The sequence below is a fragment of the Coturnix japonica genome, chromosome 5 (assembly GCF_001577835.2).
Source record: "Coturnix japonica isolate 7356 chromosome 5, Coturnix japonica 2.1, whole genome shotgun sequence".
Taxonomy (NCBI): Eukaryota; Metazoa; Chordata; class Aves; order Galliformes; family Phasianidae; genus Coturnix; species Coturnix japonica.
In genome coordinates this window covers 3403880-3421447 of record NC_029520.1, presented here as the reverse complement: position 1 = coordinate 3421447, position 17568 = coordinate 3403880, and the positions used below count along the sequence as shown (strand labels likewise).

At 35.6% G+C, this 17568-nt stretch overlaps 1 long non-coding RNA gene across 6 annotated transcripts in view; it reads right to left on the bottom strand.

Annotated features, from left to right (window-relative positions):
- LOC107314326 overlaps positions 1-17568 on the bottom strand; it is a 167263-nt gene that overhangs the window by 58032 nt on the left and 91663 nt on the right. The gene's annotated exons all lie outside the window — the stretch shown is intronic.

Sequence of the window (17568 nt, the reverse complement as noted above, 5' to 3'; positions counted from 1 at the left end):
CCCGAATTTTGTAAGCTTGAAGCCTCCTGAATGAAATTAAATCCCTACCTTCTCATGTATTACAACAGAATAGGTGAATCAACTGCTTCTTGAGGTTCTATTCTTCAATTACTTCCTTTCTGTCTTCTTTGACAGCTTTATTTTACTCTAAATTAGGCTAAAGCATTCTGAAGTAGAACTAATAGAGTGTAAACATTCTATTTTAGAATAGGTGCTGTGAAAACAGGAACAAGTGTCAACATTCTTACTTCCATTGGCTTTATTTGCAGGCACTATTCTGTCTTAGTACTAAGTACATACGTAACACAATGCGTTGTTACCATGTGCCATGACCACCAGTCTATAGGATTAGTGTCCATTTTCTGGATTCTTTCCATATACATTAGTTTCAACTTCCATGAATTAGGGTTCATAAGAGGTTAATTCAATTTTGTGCCTTCATAGTAACATCCACTTACCTTGTAGTTGAGGTATCATAAGATACAGAAAATGCTTATATTTAATTACAAATTGTTCAGCAACAGAAGTTTGATCCTGCCACACTAAGCGAGCAGAAACTAAGATTAAAGTGATTTCCCACCTTGTAGCAAATAATAATAATAACAAATAAAAGGAAGGACATGAAAGGGAGAAAAAAAAGGAGAGAAAAAAAGATTGGAAAAGGGGAGTAAAAAAGAAAATGGGAAAATGAAACAAAAATGAAAAAGGAAAGTGTTTTCTATTTCAGGTTTCTGATGTAAGTAGGGAAATTATCTCAGGCACTATATGCTGAGTTCAGACAGAGCAGCAGCTCTTGTGATTCCCCATCCAGTTAGGATTAAACCAAAACCAAAGAAAAAAAAAATTAAAAAATATATATATCACAAAGGAAATCTACAGCCAGCCTACAGCGTAATATGCTGTTCAGAGTTAAAGTATATCTCACTGACCAGTATAAGACCAATGCTCATCCTTGGTTATCAAACTATTTGCCTAAGTGCTGTCAAGAACACCCACCAGAGCACAGAGCCTCCACTATCTAACATAGCTTCTAATCAGCCTTGTGAATACAGTATGTTGCAAAGGCCATTTGGCTCAAGGAACTTTTTTGGTCAACAGGCAAAAGGAAGTAGATTCCTATCTAGTTCAATTTAGATCAAAATAACACTCCATGAAAAATGTCCATAATGAGTAGCTTCATTTGGGAAATTTAATTAGATTAACAAGAAATTAAATGAAGACATAAATAAAAGACAGCTAAATTAATAGGGAGGGTGTATAGGATCAGATAGAAAGAAAAAAAAAAAGGAAAATATATCTATTTTGCATCTGCTGTCCTTTGAAATTATACTTCGAAGCAAAAGCAAAGTAAAATACGATGTGGAAAGAATATTGTGGATTTGTAGTGTGTTCGTAATCTTATTATCACCTTTTTTTTTTTTTTTTTTTTTTTTCCTGTTTCCTTTTAGAGATATTTTCAGAAACAACAAAAGCCACTGGTTTTGGTGAACTGGCTGCTATGAGGACTGAAATCATGTTCCTTGCTATTTTAAGTCCCCACATCCACTAACCACAAACTAAATCAAACATGACAGCCACCTCCATTTCTCACATCTTCAGGACATTTCCTGCCCCCAGGTGGCATTCAACAGTGTATAAAAGCAAGAAAGAAAGCACATTTTTAATAGGACTTCAGTGTTTTTAGCCCTCCAGGAAAAATAAGGATTAGATACCTAAAAAATAGAATATATCCCTAGAGTTGCCTTTATATTTCTTTAACTTTATAGATTTACTGACTGGAAACTGAAAACAAAGTTCGTTTTTTTTTCTAGGTTTAAGTTGACAACCTAAAAAGGTGAAGGGTGGGGTGGGGAATTAAAGGAATTACCAAAATACTCTTAAGAGTATGACTCACATTATAAACTGAATGGAGGCTGAGCAAAGAAAGAACGTTAAAATGAGCAAAAGCCAGGTCCTGTAAACTATGTACACCCTCAGTTCTTATTAGCTTCAGTGAGTACTGGGAAAAAGCTCAGGTTCTGGAAGACTGCATCAGTTGTTTCTAAGATCCAGATAACAAAGCACAACTAGAACAAATGTAAAATAGTAACAGAATGGTACACTCTGCACGATAGCTGTCAACAACAACAAAAACAGATAATAATTTAAAAGAGCATACTGAAAATGACTATGAACCTCCAGGTATCTTTGAAAGGGGGGAGGAGGGGAGCGGGGGGAATAGAGGAAGAAGAAAAAACTTGGAAATTCACAGATTACTGAGAAGGTCTCGGAAGCCTTCAGGTTCTTCTTCAAAACACAAGGATTTTTCCTGTTCTAGTTCACTTAATGTAATTCCCCAGTTGAACCATACCTATCTGTTATCTCTGAAAGAAGAGCTATGTTAAATCCTCAATATTACTGTTCCCTATGTCAAATAGGCAACTAAGCCACATGAGAAGTCTCTCATTCAGTACTGCTGTTTTTATGTTTTTGAGATTTATGGAGCCTACCATGTTTTGCGCTCCTGAGGAAATACAGTTATTGGAAAAAAACAAAACAATAAGTCTCATATTTGATCCTTGAAACTTATATCTGAGTATCACAGCTCCAAAGATATATTTTTCTACCTGATAACAGATGTATTAGAGCAGTCATTAGTAGCAGATTCAGTTGCTAACAGGTTTTCTAAATTGTGTGTGTCCATTCCCTAGAGATACGGAAGAATAACTGAACTGCCATTTCTCATAGAATTTCATGTATTAAAATAAAGTGTAACTGGCAGGAATACCAAGTCACAGATTGCAGGTAATTATTCCACTTCTATTTTATTTGAGAAACATTATTTCATTAAACATACTAATTTTTTCATGGTCCACCATGCTGTTGGTTCATCTGTAAATAAACACAGCAAGGATTTAAGATCATATTCAGTTTAACGTTGTACATGTTACTACAACCAGAAATGATAGGAAGTAGCATTTAAGAGAATTGTGGAGAAAAATGGATACCTTTGATGCTAATTTAATGAGAAGAAAGTGGAATACTTCCCATGTTCCCAAATGGATGAAATACCTGTAGGAAATCTCCCCTCACTTCATGGCTTGAACACTCAATAACTCAGGAGGACCTATGTCAGCGTTCTAAAATACGAAACAGTGTGTTACATACAAACAAGGTGACCCAACCTGCGTGGTGCTGCAACAGAGTATCTCACAGATGACTTGCCTTCTTAGGATATATATTCTTAGGATATATATCCTAAGAAGATATATATTCTTAGGATATATATCCTAAAAATATCCTAAAAATAAAAATATATCCTAAAAATTGAGAACAACATACCTTAGTTAAGTCTATCTGGTAACCACAGAATCATAGAAGCTTAGAGTTCAAAGGGAACTTCTAAAGTCATCTGGTCCACCTAACCATCAGTGAACAATATCATAGAACGAATCAGGCTGGAAAAAACCATCAAAACGAAATTCAACCATCAACAGCTAAACAGAATACTTAAAGCCTAAATCCCTGGCTTTCCACACATGAACATGCATCTGACCTGTAAGCCTGTTCACTGCCCTCATTACAAGGCTGTTACTCCTAAACCATCAACACAGTGCTACTATGTGACAAAGCTTCCTTGCTGACCACAGTCTTTGTCCTCCAGAGGTTCAACAGCAACATAGTATCTGAGCAGAGGACATCTGCTCTCCTGTCTGCATGTAATGCTGCAGTTAATGTAATGAACTGCAAAATTCTAACAGCTGCATACCAGCCCACTAATACTGCAGATAAACACAAGGCTACTGTCCTCAAAATTATAATCTAGACTAGTAAAAAAAAAATAATAAAAATAAATAAATAAAAATGCAAGACTGAATTTCATTTAGCATTTGTATTGTCTCTGCTATATGTTTGGGAAATGAAAATATCCACTGCTACTTCTAGTTTGGCAGGGATAATTGGGAATAAGAGATCTCTTCATGGATGACACTTTGGAAAGACACTACTGCCCATACAGAAAGTAGCAAGTGGAAGAGAGAGACGCTGAGAGGCTGTATATCCCAATTATCACATCTGCTATGCCAATATAATTCTTACAAGCATCCACGTCATTCTGTTTCAGATGTTCAGTGTTGTTCCATGGAAATCAGTAGGGGCTATGACTTTTCTAGCAGCAGGAACAACATCCTGAGTAGGAGGAAACGTGGGCTAGAAACAAAGGCCTATGTGACCAAGACCACATGAAAGCTGATGAGCAGCCTTAAGCAGCAGCTTGAGGACAAACAGGATTTATGTCCACTAGTATTGAAAACACATGAAAATATGAACAATTTCTTGGTTATTATTTTTGAAATGATTTTCAACTTTAACAATCTGTTTTTACATTATTGAGAAAGGGATGACTCTATTGTAAACAGTGGTTTGCTGTTGATCTAACCTTAACATTAATGAAATCAACCAGGTTTAAGGAAAGAAAAGATTGAGCTTAAAGAAAGCCATATTAGGAAATAAATCCCTGCATTGAAATATATAAGGTTTGCCCGTGTTCTTTTGAAACCAAAAGAAATCAGGAGCCCAATCTCCTTTTGCTGCAAGTTTGTCTGCTAGTAAATACTTGTAATTTGACTTTAGAGCTGTGATGAGAAGTGTTTGGTGGGGGGAAAGAGTGGGAGCAAAGAAAAAAGATGACATGGACATAGGATGGTCTGCGAGTTATACATGTTTAAATCCCTATGTAGAATTTATTTGGTTCTGTAAAAAGTGTGAATATTGCAAAATTGTTTTAAATTACTATGTGCATTGATGGAATACTCTGTATGCATGCACATGTGCACATGCTGGGCCAAAGACAGAAAGAATCACGTATTCCTCATCCGAAGAAGAATACAGATAGTGAGAAAGACGTAGCACTGTATGTTCTTGTCACAGATCACACACAAACTGCCTAAAACACAGCTTATGATCCTCCCACAATGGGATATTTTTACTATCCTTAATGAAGCTAGGCAGGTGTCTACACTTATGATGTATGTCCATCTAAAGTTGGAATTAAGCACAGGCACAAAATAGCAATGCTTGACGCACTAGACCATAACAGGCTGTATGTACTGTAATTAAAATAAACTCCTGTTTTATTTTTATTTATTTTTTGATGAGAAAATAAGAAAAGCCATGAAGATGCATTCTGCCTTGCAGAGAGCTGCAACCTATTCTGAGAAGTGTAAAAAATAATTTGCAGATAGAAATAAAATCATCCAAAAACACCTTCTTAGCCTTGGCTCACTCTTTTAGCCTTGGCCAGGTAATTTTGGGGGAGAAGGAAGGAAAGAAGCTTTCCATCTGTTGGGGTGTTAGGTTTCTAAACATGTTCCTAAGCTAATTTTGACTCTTTAAAATGTGAGATAGTATACTCTAAATCAATATATCATGCCACTCTACAGTGTTTTTCTCAATATCAGCCCACTCACTTCCATCTCCTGCTTGCGAGGCTTTGGGCTCTAGGAGTACATTTCCCTTAAGAAATGAAGCATTCAAGTGGTATCAACAAATTAGCAATGTCTCTAATAAAATAGATCTGAACAATGTGAATAAAATAGAGCGATTGTTTTGAAGTGATGTACCATTTTACCTAAATAATTGCAAATGCTCAGAAATATCAAGTGGAAGGAAAAAAACAGTGTAATGAAACACCAGATATATTATCATAATAAAAAGGTAGGATTCACCATATTCTTTCTGTGCCCAATTTCAATCTCTGCAAACCTGGTGTAGTTGTCTCTAAAGTATGTTAACATTTGCTGAATACTACAGAACAGAAATATTTGGAATATTATATCATCACCTACCCAGAGCGTATGAACATTTAGTAAATCTAGGCCTGCTTAATCCGCTTTCACAAAGAGTAGTCAGCAATGCTTTCCTGGAGAAGCTGAAGACTATGTACATAATGATTTCCTCTGTGTAATGCATCTAGAAACTTTCAGACTTGCATAACCTGGAAATCATAGCTGCACCATAAAGCTCAGTAGACAAATACAGACTCCATAAGTTTGCCTAATCCCTTTACATTTTTCGTCTCTATAACATCCTTTGGCAATAGTTTCTACTAATATAAATTGTGCCAAATTTCCTCCACTAGCAATACAATTATTAACAGACTAATCATTTTATTTTGCATGTCAGTGCCTTTATTTGCATTTCACTTTATCTTCTCCTCTTCCTCTGATCTCTTATCCAAACTGCAGAACAGTTTTCTAATCCCTATTATAAACCATATGACAGAAAGTCCATGCATTTGATCACTCAGGGCTTTTCCTTCCAAGTTCTGCTTAGATCCTTGAAACAAAGCTAGTGAGATTACATGAAGTAGTCAAAACTTAATTTACAAAATAAACAACTTTTCAAACATATTTATGCAGCAGCACAAATGAGTTTCCTGATTTGCTTCTAGATCCTCTCCTAGTAATCACAGAAGCTGGAAAGGACCATTAAAGGTCATCTAGTCCAACTCCCCAACAATGAACAAGAATATGAATAAATGCCTAACATTTTATTTGTTTTTTGACCAATGATGAATACTGGGCAGATTTTTCAGATAAATATTCATAAGTATCCCCAACAGGGATCACTCTAGAATTTGGAGGATGGATAATGCTGAAGGATCTAAACTGTGTGCATAGCTTTCATATACTTCTGCGTGAATGAGATATAACCACAGCATTGCACCAAAGAACATTTGGTCTGTTTGCTGAAATATCAGCTTCAGATTTAAAAATGTAAAGAAAAAACCCCACACATATATGGGTCTCTTATTTTTCCCTTCTTTACCTTTGTTAAAATAATAATAATAAAACCCCCATCATATTTAAAAAAAAAATCAAAAAAATCAAAAAAACTTATCAAGAATTCCTAATTCCAATTTCATTATGAGTGGCCTGAGACACTGACGCAGCAACATCTTGGGGACATATCTAACTTTCAGGATGAGTCACATCACTGTGACTCACAATCAATAGTAATTTTAATGTGCAAAGATTTAAGATGGTTTTCAAGATCTTTATCCTGTTAGCTTCCTGTTTCAATATATATAGCCTAAGGTTCTACCAGTAGAAACAGCAGAGGCTTGGCTGCCTAGAAAAAAGTTACCATGAGAGCAAACTTCATCCAGCACAATTTGTGGATTCTTAAAATAACAGAGATTTATTTTAACAAAACATGCCCTAAAGTCTACAGGTTACATCTTAATACCAAGAAAATCATGCATGTCCTGTCCTATTTTAATCAAAATGAAACAATATCCTAAAATCACCAGAAATAAGCATACAATTGGTTTTTATTTTTCTTCACTAAAAGTATATCTCCATTGGCCACCTCTTTACTACAGTGCTTACCCACAAACAGACTGGGAATGACTGAAATTTTAACACTTTTAGTTTTAAACACTTTCTCAGATTTTTCTCAGGGACACAGAAGTGACAAGGGAAGGTGATTATTTCAGATAGCAAGGATGGACCAGATCTATTTGCAAAAAGTCATTAAGCCAGTCTCCATTATGGTTTTCAGCCTTCTAATTCAGGGAGGCACAATTGGCCCTTGGTAAACCCTGCTGATTATCAGACAACAATCAGATGGCACAGCCTGTTACAACAGTGTTTTTGTGGGCTTGCTTTTTTATGCTAGCCCTTAAAACTTCACTTAGAACTCCCCTGCCTATAAGTTCATTCTCAATTCCAATCTACAGTATTTCCTCAATGCATCTTGTCTACAGCCAGACTAGTATTGGCATCACAATACTCCCTAGAATAGCGATTTCCTTAAGATTAAAACTAAGACCAAGAAAGGAGAAAGCTTGTGAATTACACTTAACAACATATTACTCCTTTAGCAGGCAAGAACCTCAAAATTATATTGGATACGTACATCCCCCTGTGCCTCCAACACTTACAATCTCCTGTAAACGTCACACTGACCACTAAACTTAGATCTATTTTGAGAAGGGCTTTAGTTCTCAACCACTCTCAGCCCAATACAGTTCATGACTAAAAGTGATTCTGAATATCCACGTTCATAAATTTACCCCAATCACTGCACTGTGTTTCATTTGTTAACATTTAAAGATGCTTTTCTCCCAAATACTCAGAGGAAAGGAACAAAAAAAACCCAAACCCTTAACACTTCTATTTAAATTTGTGCAAAAGCTTTGTGCTTTGCATTATGAAACTATTAGTATGCTGATCCTCTCACATACAGAGCAAGACTCTCAAATGGGGAAAATTAATTTTTGAAAAGCTAATGGGGACAAAATATGACCACCAATAATCAGAAAATTACAGTGCTCCCTATCTAATTTTAAGATTTGAACACTAAGCTACAAAAGTAAGTTATTACGTAGTGCCATACCGCCAGAACTCCACATGTGATTCCTCAAAACCTGAAATTATTTTCTTTATAAATCTGAATGTAGTACTAGAAAGTAGATGTTCTATTTATAAAATAGAACTAGTGGTGAGGTATAACTTGGATGAACATGGTGCTTGGTTTACTTTTTCAGATAGAAGTGATACTGATTAAATTCTCTACTACTTACCCTACTTTTTCAGATGTGTTTCTTCCCACTCTTTTAAAAACAGAAATATCAAGAATAAAATGTACAAACTCTCAAACTGCTAATGTCTCCATTCTGTTAAAGCATGACCTTGCTCCTCTACAACAGCATAAAGCAAGCACTGAAGAAGCAGTGTAGCTCAAGAGGATATGTAGGATCTTAAATTTCTGGCAATTCCAGAAATTCCTGCATTATAAGGGTTATGGCCAAGACAGAATCCATGCACTTGCAGGACACACATAATGAGATTGTTATTTTATCCCAAAGATGAGTTCCTACTAGTAACTTACAACCTACTATTGGCTTCACACAGAATTATGTAAGAAAAGGAAAAAACATAAATCCTACTTGTGATCATTTCAACTCTAGTTTTATTTCCTTCATCTATGTCTAATATGAAAAACAGAAAGAAAGAAAATAAGAGGTGAAATATCAAACTTGTATTGTGAAACTGAAATTAAGTATACAAGAGCATCAGGAATACAACCACTTCTGTTTCATGCTATTCACATGGGAACAAAACTTGCAGCCTGTTGTGAGATATGAAAACATATTTGAAATTATTGAAATACTGGACTACTGAAATACCACCAACAACAGTTCTCTTTAGGTGGAAGACTTTGATACTGACAGAAAGAAGGGCATGAAGAATCTTAAGCATTAAGAACCTAATAACAGCTTCTTGAATAAATCCTTCAGACAGACAAAAAGCTTCAGCTAGAAAAGACCAAAAAATAATACTAAAAATGTTAGGAGGTCAAATCACTTCAAATCCTTCCAAAAAAACTAACGTAATCTATTGTAAAAAGGAACAGAACAAAAAGTTCATGAGAACTACGTAGTTTGGCAGATCATTTCTTAGTTTTAAAATATTATTTTGAAGTAGCAATGTCGTCTAATTTGTTCTCTAAATAAAAATTTAATGGATGAAAAGAGTGTGCTCTTCCTTAGAGCAATGAATTTGGAAGTGCCAATCATTTCAGCTTACTCATCACTATTTAAAGACATTTCCAGCAGGGAGAAGAGCATTGTAAGATCAGTCCAAAAGCTCTTTCAGTTGCCTACAGCAATGTCTTCTAGATTCCTTGCTCCTGCAGGCTTGATTTTGTATCTCCTTACAAAGAATTCTTCATCACTGAAAGCCCACTATAAAACTGAATGCTGATGGCAATCATTTAATAAAACCATGCAGTTTGATTTGTCATTCACAACAATACCAAATACACAGCACAGTACTCATAAAACACTAAAGAAAACCTCATAACCTTAAAAATACAAAACTCTATACACACTAAAATGTAGCGATCACATGCTGTTGCTTTGTAAGGACACAAGTCACCATTTGAGCCTTAACACACTCCTTTAGCTGACAGTTGCAGTTAAATTCTCACCAGAAAGAAAGGCTGATCTTTCATCTAAATCATCAAATCTAACATGATTTTTTTCCTTCCCATTGGTTTAGGCTATTTCAGCTCATCACAACGCAAACTTACTTGGGTCACCATGACTCTTGGTACCAAAACACACAGAAAATTAACTCATTTATGGTTCTTACATTTAGGTATCTTCAGAATGGCAAACCACTCCTCATGATGAACATGATTGGCCTTACGTTTTCCTTCTAAAGAACGAACACTCCTCATACACCTCCATGCTTTGTTTTGCTTTGTAAAATAATCCTTTGACACAGTATTTACTGTAAAATCATTTTAGTAACTGAGAAACAGCATAAAGAACATAAAACATTGCCAACAAGTGGCACATCAGAGAAAGCAGTGAACTTACTATACTTACTACACTTACCTGCCTTTCTTTTTTTTAAAGACTAAAATAAATAAATAAATAATCATTTTTACAAATCACAATGAAGCAAACTTGAGAAAAGCTTTCCAAATAAGCAAATTCCCTATCTGCAATTGTTAGCAGTTAGTCCTGTAGGAAGAGACAAGTCATAATCTCCTTCTTGTAATTTAGACTACTGTGTCCCTCAGACATTCTCCATTTTTCAGAAGCCAGCACATAAAGAAGAACTGAACAATAATCAAAAGCTGCAAAAAGAAACACCACCCAAATCCACAAAGCTTTAGATTTAATTAAAGTTTAACACCAACTTTGAAAAAAGTTTAGGTGGGAATCAGTCCTACCCTCCCAGTGACAGCCATTTCTGAGGAACTGGGATGGTCAGACATTGCCAGCAAAACAACTTCACACCCTTTTCATTACACTTACAGAACACCCATGCATTTTATCTCCTCATTAAGCAGCCACAACATAAACTTCCCCTACACACTTGCCAAACTAAGCAATTTCATTTTAATTAAAAACAAAAGCTTTTTATTCTTTTCAGCAATATATATATATGAATATATAGGTATTGAGGTGCTCCTAAATCTAATTTTTAGTTTTCTCTATTTCAATGTACAGTTGAAAGTGAAAAATGTGAACAAGGAATCTCCTGCACTATGTGATCGGTACGCAAGTAGGTATGTACTCAGCATATGACATAAACAATACTGATTATAATTGTAGCCCTTTGATTGCAGAATTCAACTAACACATGCTTAGGTAAATAGAAACCACCACAATTAATATTATAACATAGCTGTAGGTTTTTGAGGGGTTTTGTTCATTTGTTCTATGTTTAATTTCAACAGCCACACTTCTGGGGAGATTACATCATCAATGTGGATCACCCTATTTATGATGGCTATTTGCTCAGCAATACACTTGCTGGTTACTGCATGTTTGGATGCATTGATTGTGCTTTTTTCTTCACAGTTTTCTTATTATCTGCTCTGCAGTTTCTTTAATTTTCTACATTAAAGTCATCTTATTAGAGCAATTTTCTTATTTCTTTTTGAAATAGGAAAGAAACAAAGTTCAAAATAGATATTTTCTTAAAACTTGGACTGGCTCAGCTTTTAGCAAAACAGCGCCACGCTGATGGAATTTGCTCTTTTACTAAGTAATGAAGCACTGAGAGGTGAGGTAAAACAGAGTTTGTTTCAAAGATGGATCAAAAGAGCCTTAAAAAAAAAGTACAACAATGAAAATGGAAAAATGTTGATGAAAATACAATAACATGCAGTAAGTACTGAAGTTTCCAAGTAGCTTAATAGCGAACGGATTAACAGTGAAGACAGTGAAAAGCAATTCAACCGAATCTGCTGTAATTCTTTGTCAGAGTGAGGACAAAACTCACTAGATGGCGCTATAACACATACAAAGATTGTGTTGCAGAGCATATTCCCCCAGCACACAAATAGGTTAATAAATTTGGGAGGAAGAAAAAGCTGCCTTTTCTTTTGCAGCTGACAATGCCAACACATCTGGCTTTCCATGACATGCCCTGACCTGGAAACACCTGAAGGAGTTTATAGTCAAGGCAGAGGTGTCCTCTTTGAACTGACAGTATCACTTGAAGGAAAATAAGGGAACACTGAAATTACCTGAATGTTTATAAGAATTATGCAGAAGGATCAGTAAGTAGGATACCTAATATAAGATATGCACCTAGATTATAACAAGCACACAAGATGCCTGCTTCTATATTTAGTATCACTTTCCAAAATTTTCACATGCTGTATGCATCTTAAATACATTTGCAATAGATTTGTCTACATTAATATCCACAGATGAGCCTTAGAACCCTAGTGCTTTGGATAATTATCAGTGTCAAGAAATCAGAAGTGCAAGCTCAATAGCCATGATAATGAAGTCTTTGGGATAGTCCAAGAGTATATTCGCCTTTAAGGCTTTCATACTGCAATGCTACATGGCCTAATTTATGCTCAGCAGAATGAGGCATCTATAGCAGTCACAGTGACTCCTCTCCCATGAAAGGTTGAAGCAGACAGTGAATGGGGCACACCATATTTACAGCTCTTTGAGAGCCTGCATTAGACTGTTACATATAAATGGATGCAAGGAGGTTTTAAAGGTGCAGGTCCATATTAATTTGAGGAAAAACAAAAAATGAAATATTCTTGAAAAATATATGGAAGGTAGATAAAATTTCATGAGATGAACGTGTCAACATTAAGGAACATGAAATCAACACTTGCAAGGGAGGAAGGGGGTTGAGGGAAGTGTTTTGGCACCAAGAGCTATTATATGAAAAAAGCAAAGTGATTTAATGTAGATCTATTATTTGTTACCAAGTGTAGACCATTGCCAAGAATAATAGCTCTAGAAATAATGAATAAGCTGCTTAAGTTATTTATATATGACTAAATAGCTTAGAAAAAGAGGAATAGGCGTTGATTCCATTCTGAACGATTGATCTATTGGTATCAGTTATGTTATTATAAAGAGCAATACAAAAAGAGGAGACTCAATTGGCACTTCAGACTCAACATTGATGTTTTGACAGAAGCGAGCACGCGTAAGAAGAAAGCAACAGCATTTTGACATTGAGGGCTGGACACCCCTACTTTAAAATACAACGGCTGCTCTGAATGTATTGCCTCCTGTTTCATTATGCAGGCCCGTGACATCAGAGATGAATGGTAGTGGTATGGCAAAAGAGGCTGAAACTCCTGCTTTTGATTACGTTTACTATCTAATCATACACTGATCAAACTGTACACCTAGCTTTCCCCCCATAAAAACATCCACAGCTCTTGCTTCCTATTCACAATGTAGTAGAAAAATCTATCCTCACATTGCTTAACTGCTGCTCTACTTGTCACCCTTCATACAACGTACAAGCTGGCTCAGCTGATCTTTGCTAGGGGGAAAGAAAAATAATGGTCATGGGAAAACAACATAACAAAAGTCCTGATGTAATCCTAACAGTAATTTTGCTGTGCAGGTTACAACAGTGACAGCTAACAACAGAAACATTGCCTTATACTTAGTTGCAAACCTTGACAAGTACATGGAATTGCTATTATGTGACTCCTGAAAGAAAACAATAAGAGCATTTTGGCTCTAAACACAGGCACTATAAATTTCTCCCTTATCCACAGGTGAGGTCAATGAATGTTATGATTGTTAGAGGTCATTAAGTTAAGGAAGGCAGATAAAAGAGTAAAAAAGATCCTTAAATGTGTGACAGGAATTTAATAGAGATTTGCAAAATGTAAATATATAAATAAATATAGACAAATATTGCCTTAGAACAGGTGTTTGCAAATAAGTTTGTTTCAAAGGCAAAAGCCAGTAAGTCAGCACCCTGAAGGAAAGAAGTTATGAAGCATTAAATACATAAAGTTCACCTGGAGTAGAACATGTCAAACTGGCTTTTTACTTTTTTTTTTTTCCTTTATATATTCACTCTATTTGTCTCTTTATTAGTGAAAAACAAAAAAACAAATAAAAGGATGCAAGTAAGGAAACAAATCCAAAAGGACAGCTGTTAAATCTCAGTTTCTACCTATGTACTTATTCTTAAGAACAGCACAATGTTATGTCTAGAAAAATACCACATAGACTGCAAGTAACTCCATGCATAATAGAGAAATGCTTTGATTTTATTTAACCTTTCTTTAAAATTGTAGTAATTTGCCAGCATAGGTGGTAGTTTTGATCAGTTAGAATGCAACGTATTGGTTCAAGTATCTCAGCAGCAATTCTTTTATGTGATGTATCTGTAAAATGTGGAGACAATATTACAATGCATGTGTGGAAAGAAACCTTTTTTTCTTCGCTAACTTTGTTAACCTGAGCAACTTCATTTCTTTCTGTACAATTCTTTTAATCTTCAACCACAATAAGAGAGGAAAATGGGACAAACAGGCACACCTTCTCTAAAACTGACAGAAGTGAGGTAAAACCAAGGTCTATCGCCTTTAGCTGGGCACAATGATTAAAGCCACTGTCAGTGAAATCAAAACCACATTTACTGGATTCATATTGTTAAAAACAAAAAATCCCCCAGGCACATTGTTTTAAATAGGTACAAGTGCAAGAAGTCAGCACCTCAATAAGAGGTTTTGTGACAAGGAATCTGGAGCAGCTCCGCTGCTGATGCTACAAGTGTCTGAATAATTACCAGCAAGCCAATGCGCATCAGAGCATCTCTTTGTTTTGATTATGTAAATTTCTTGTGGCTTTTTCCTCAAGATAAACTTCTTTGAAAACAGCATAGTATGGCACAAGGCCAGTAGAACTGGAAGCAAAAAACCTGTGTTTAATAAATGTGTGTTACTGAATTATTCATATACAAAAGTATGGAATGTTAGGCTACTAAAGTGCACGTGTCCCACTTGTAGCTAAGTAAAAGGATTGCATTAATTTTACACACAAATGACTGTTTTTTATCCCTCCTCCCTTTGACTTTTTTGTTTGGTTTGTTTTACAAGACAAGCATACTAATAAAAAGCACAGAATCACAGAATCATCAAGGTTGGAAAATATCAAGTTTACCTAGTCCAGTTGTCCACTTACCATCAATACTGCCCTAAGGGACTAAGCCACGTCCCTTCATACTACATCTAAACAATTTTTGAACACCTCCACGGACAGCAGCTCCACCACCCTGCTCATCCCATGGCAATGCCTCACCACTCTTTTGGGGAAGAACGTTTTTCCAATATCCAACCTGAAGCTCCCCTGGTGCACCCTGAAGCCATCCCTTCTAGTCCTATCACTAATTACACAGGAGAAGAGGCCTACCCCCACCTCACCACAACCTCCTTTCCGGCAGTCACAGAGAGCAATAAGGTCTCTCAAAGCTTCCTCTTCTCCAAACTGAACAATCCCAGCATTGCTTTAATGAAGTACAAGTGATGGAAATTTAATACCTCAACAAAAGGTTTTGTGCTGACCATGGGAGGAATCTGTAGCAGCTCCGCAGTACACACAAGTGCCTGAATAATCAGCAATTCAATGAGCATCAGAACATTATTTTGATTATGTAAATTTCTTGTGTCTGATTCTCAAGATAAACTCTGAAAACAGCACAGTATGGTAAAAAGCCAATAGAACTGGAAGCTTCACTCCCTGAGATGTTTACAAGTTCATGAATTTACGATATGTTTATGAACAACATATGCTGAACTAGATAAAAGACAATGAGTATGAACCTGAGAACACTTGCAATACATAATAAGCCAGCTTAAGGAGGCTAAAAATATTTGTGTCATTTGCAATCACCTTGTACTTCAATTTCTGCACTAATTTGCTAGATTTAAAGCCCTACTGGCTGTAAATAACATTTTAATATGCTTAAAACAGGAAAATACTACTTGTGAAAGTATATTACCTAACTATTAGCATTCTGGTGTCCTTGTTTTCAGCTAGTACTATTTGACTAGACAAATCAATAGATCATGACTATTGACACAAGCCATCATTCAGTCATTTATCATTTTCACAGAAGACATGCAAGCTGACAGAAAGAATAGTATAGTATATTGCAAATAAATTGAAATTACATTCATTTGTACACAAGTATCTTCACATCTCCTTACAGTGCTTAGCGTTCTGTTATTAAAGAGCATGGGGGGAGCAGGGAGATTAGGACATGGGCTGCGATATCAATAAAATCATCAAAATAATTACACAGAATTACATGCATACCCATATGCAACACAAATCAAACTTTTAATTCTCATATTTGCAGAATTCATAAACCCTGATTTCGTAGTAGGCTGTTGATGGAAAACATGACTTGTATAATCTTACAGTAGATACACAATATATCATTAACCATCTAACAGACATCAGAACTAGAAACCACATGTGGATTTATAAAGAATATTTATGGAACACTAAAAGAAAAGAAAATAAATTAGTAATAAATATGTCACTGATCTACTTCTAGCTAAGCTTTTCTGTGAATAATTGAAGTCATAGCAACACTGCACTCCAAAATGTCATTATGAGGGAAAATCCTCCCAAACTTCAAATAAACAGGGGAATTAAAAAAAAGCAGGGGTGGGGGGGAGACCTAAAGAACTTAAGTACATGAGAAGAAATGAATGACATAACATACAAAATACATATGCATCTCAGATGTTGGATTATATCTTTAATAGATTAGAAAACCTAAAAGCAAGGACAAAGAAGTGGCTAGATAATGTGATGTCCCAGGCAAAAGAAAAGTTGATTTCAGAGAGAATTTGATTTTAGAGGTTAAAAGGGAGTGATTCTCAAGGAACACTGGCAGAAAAGCTTTATATATATATATATATATATACATATATATATACACATATATATACACACACACACACTATACTTGCTTTAGCCCACCACATTGGTATTAATTTTCAGCACCACAAGTTGGAACGTCAGTGTACATTAGCACCTGATCTATAAAGAGAACTCTGAGATCTCACTGAAGTATTAGTCACCGCACCCTGGGAATGCAGGGTGTTAGTGCTCTTTGGCTCAAATGTCTCAGCCACAAACACCTCTGTTCTTAACAAAACATACACACCATCAAATCATTATACAGAAACACTTTAAGACTAGTAACTTTCTTCAACTTATTTAACAATTACTAACCTCAATGATACATTAATTCCTTTTGAGGGACAAGAGCTCAAGCCACTTTGGCACATACATGATCCCTTGGAACATGTATTTCTGTTCTATAGGTGAGTAAATGGTTTCTCCCTTTCCCTACATTTTTTTTTCTTCACCTTTTCATAAGTGACATTCTTTATTTATTGCTTGTAACAGCTGATAGTGTGTTTTATCCCAAGTTTTATACTGTCACCATGCAGATGCTTAACTTAAGATCCCATGCAGAAATCAGTCTTATCTAGGATAACTTCTTTTTAAGGTTCACAACAGCAAGACAACAAAACAAAGTGATTTTTGTGATTTATCCACAGTTCCCTGGCTACTCCAGAAAGCACTTCTATCAGTTCTACTTCCAGATACATCTCTAGGTATCCCTTCATTGTCTGAACTACCCTCTTGTATCATCTCAGAAGCCAGATAGTTAGAACTTTCAGTTATAATACAATCATCTGTATTACACTCAGTTTCCACTTTCTATCCCATGTTGCTCTTCCACAACTTTACAGTTG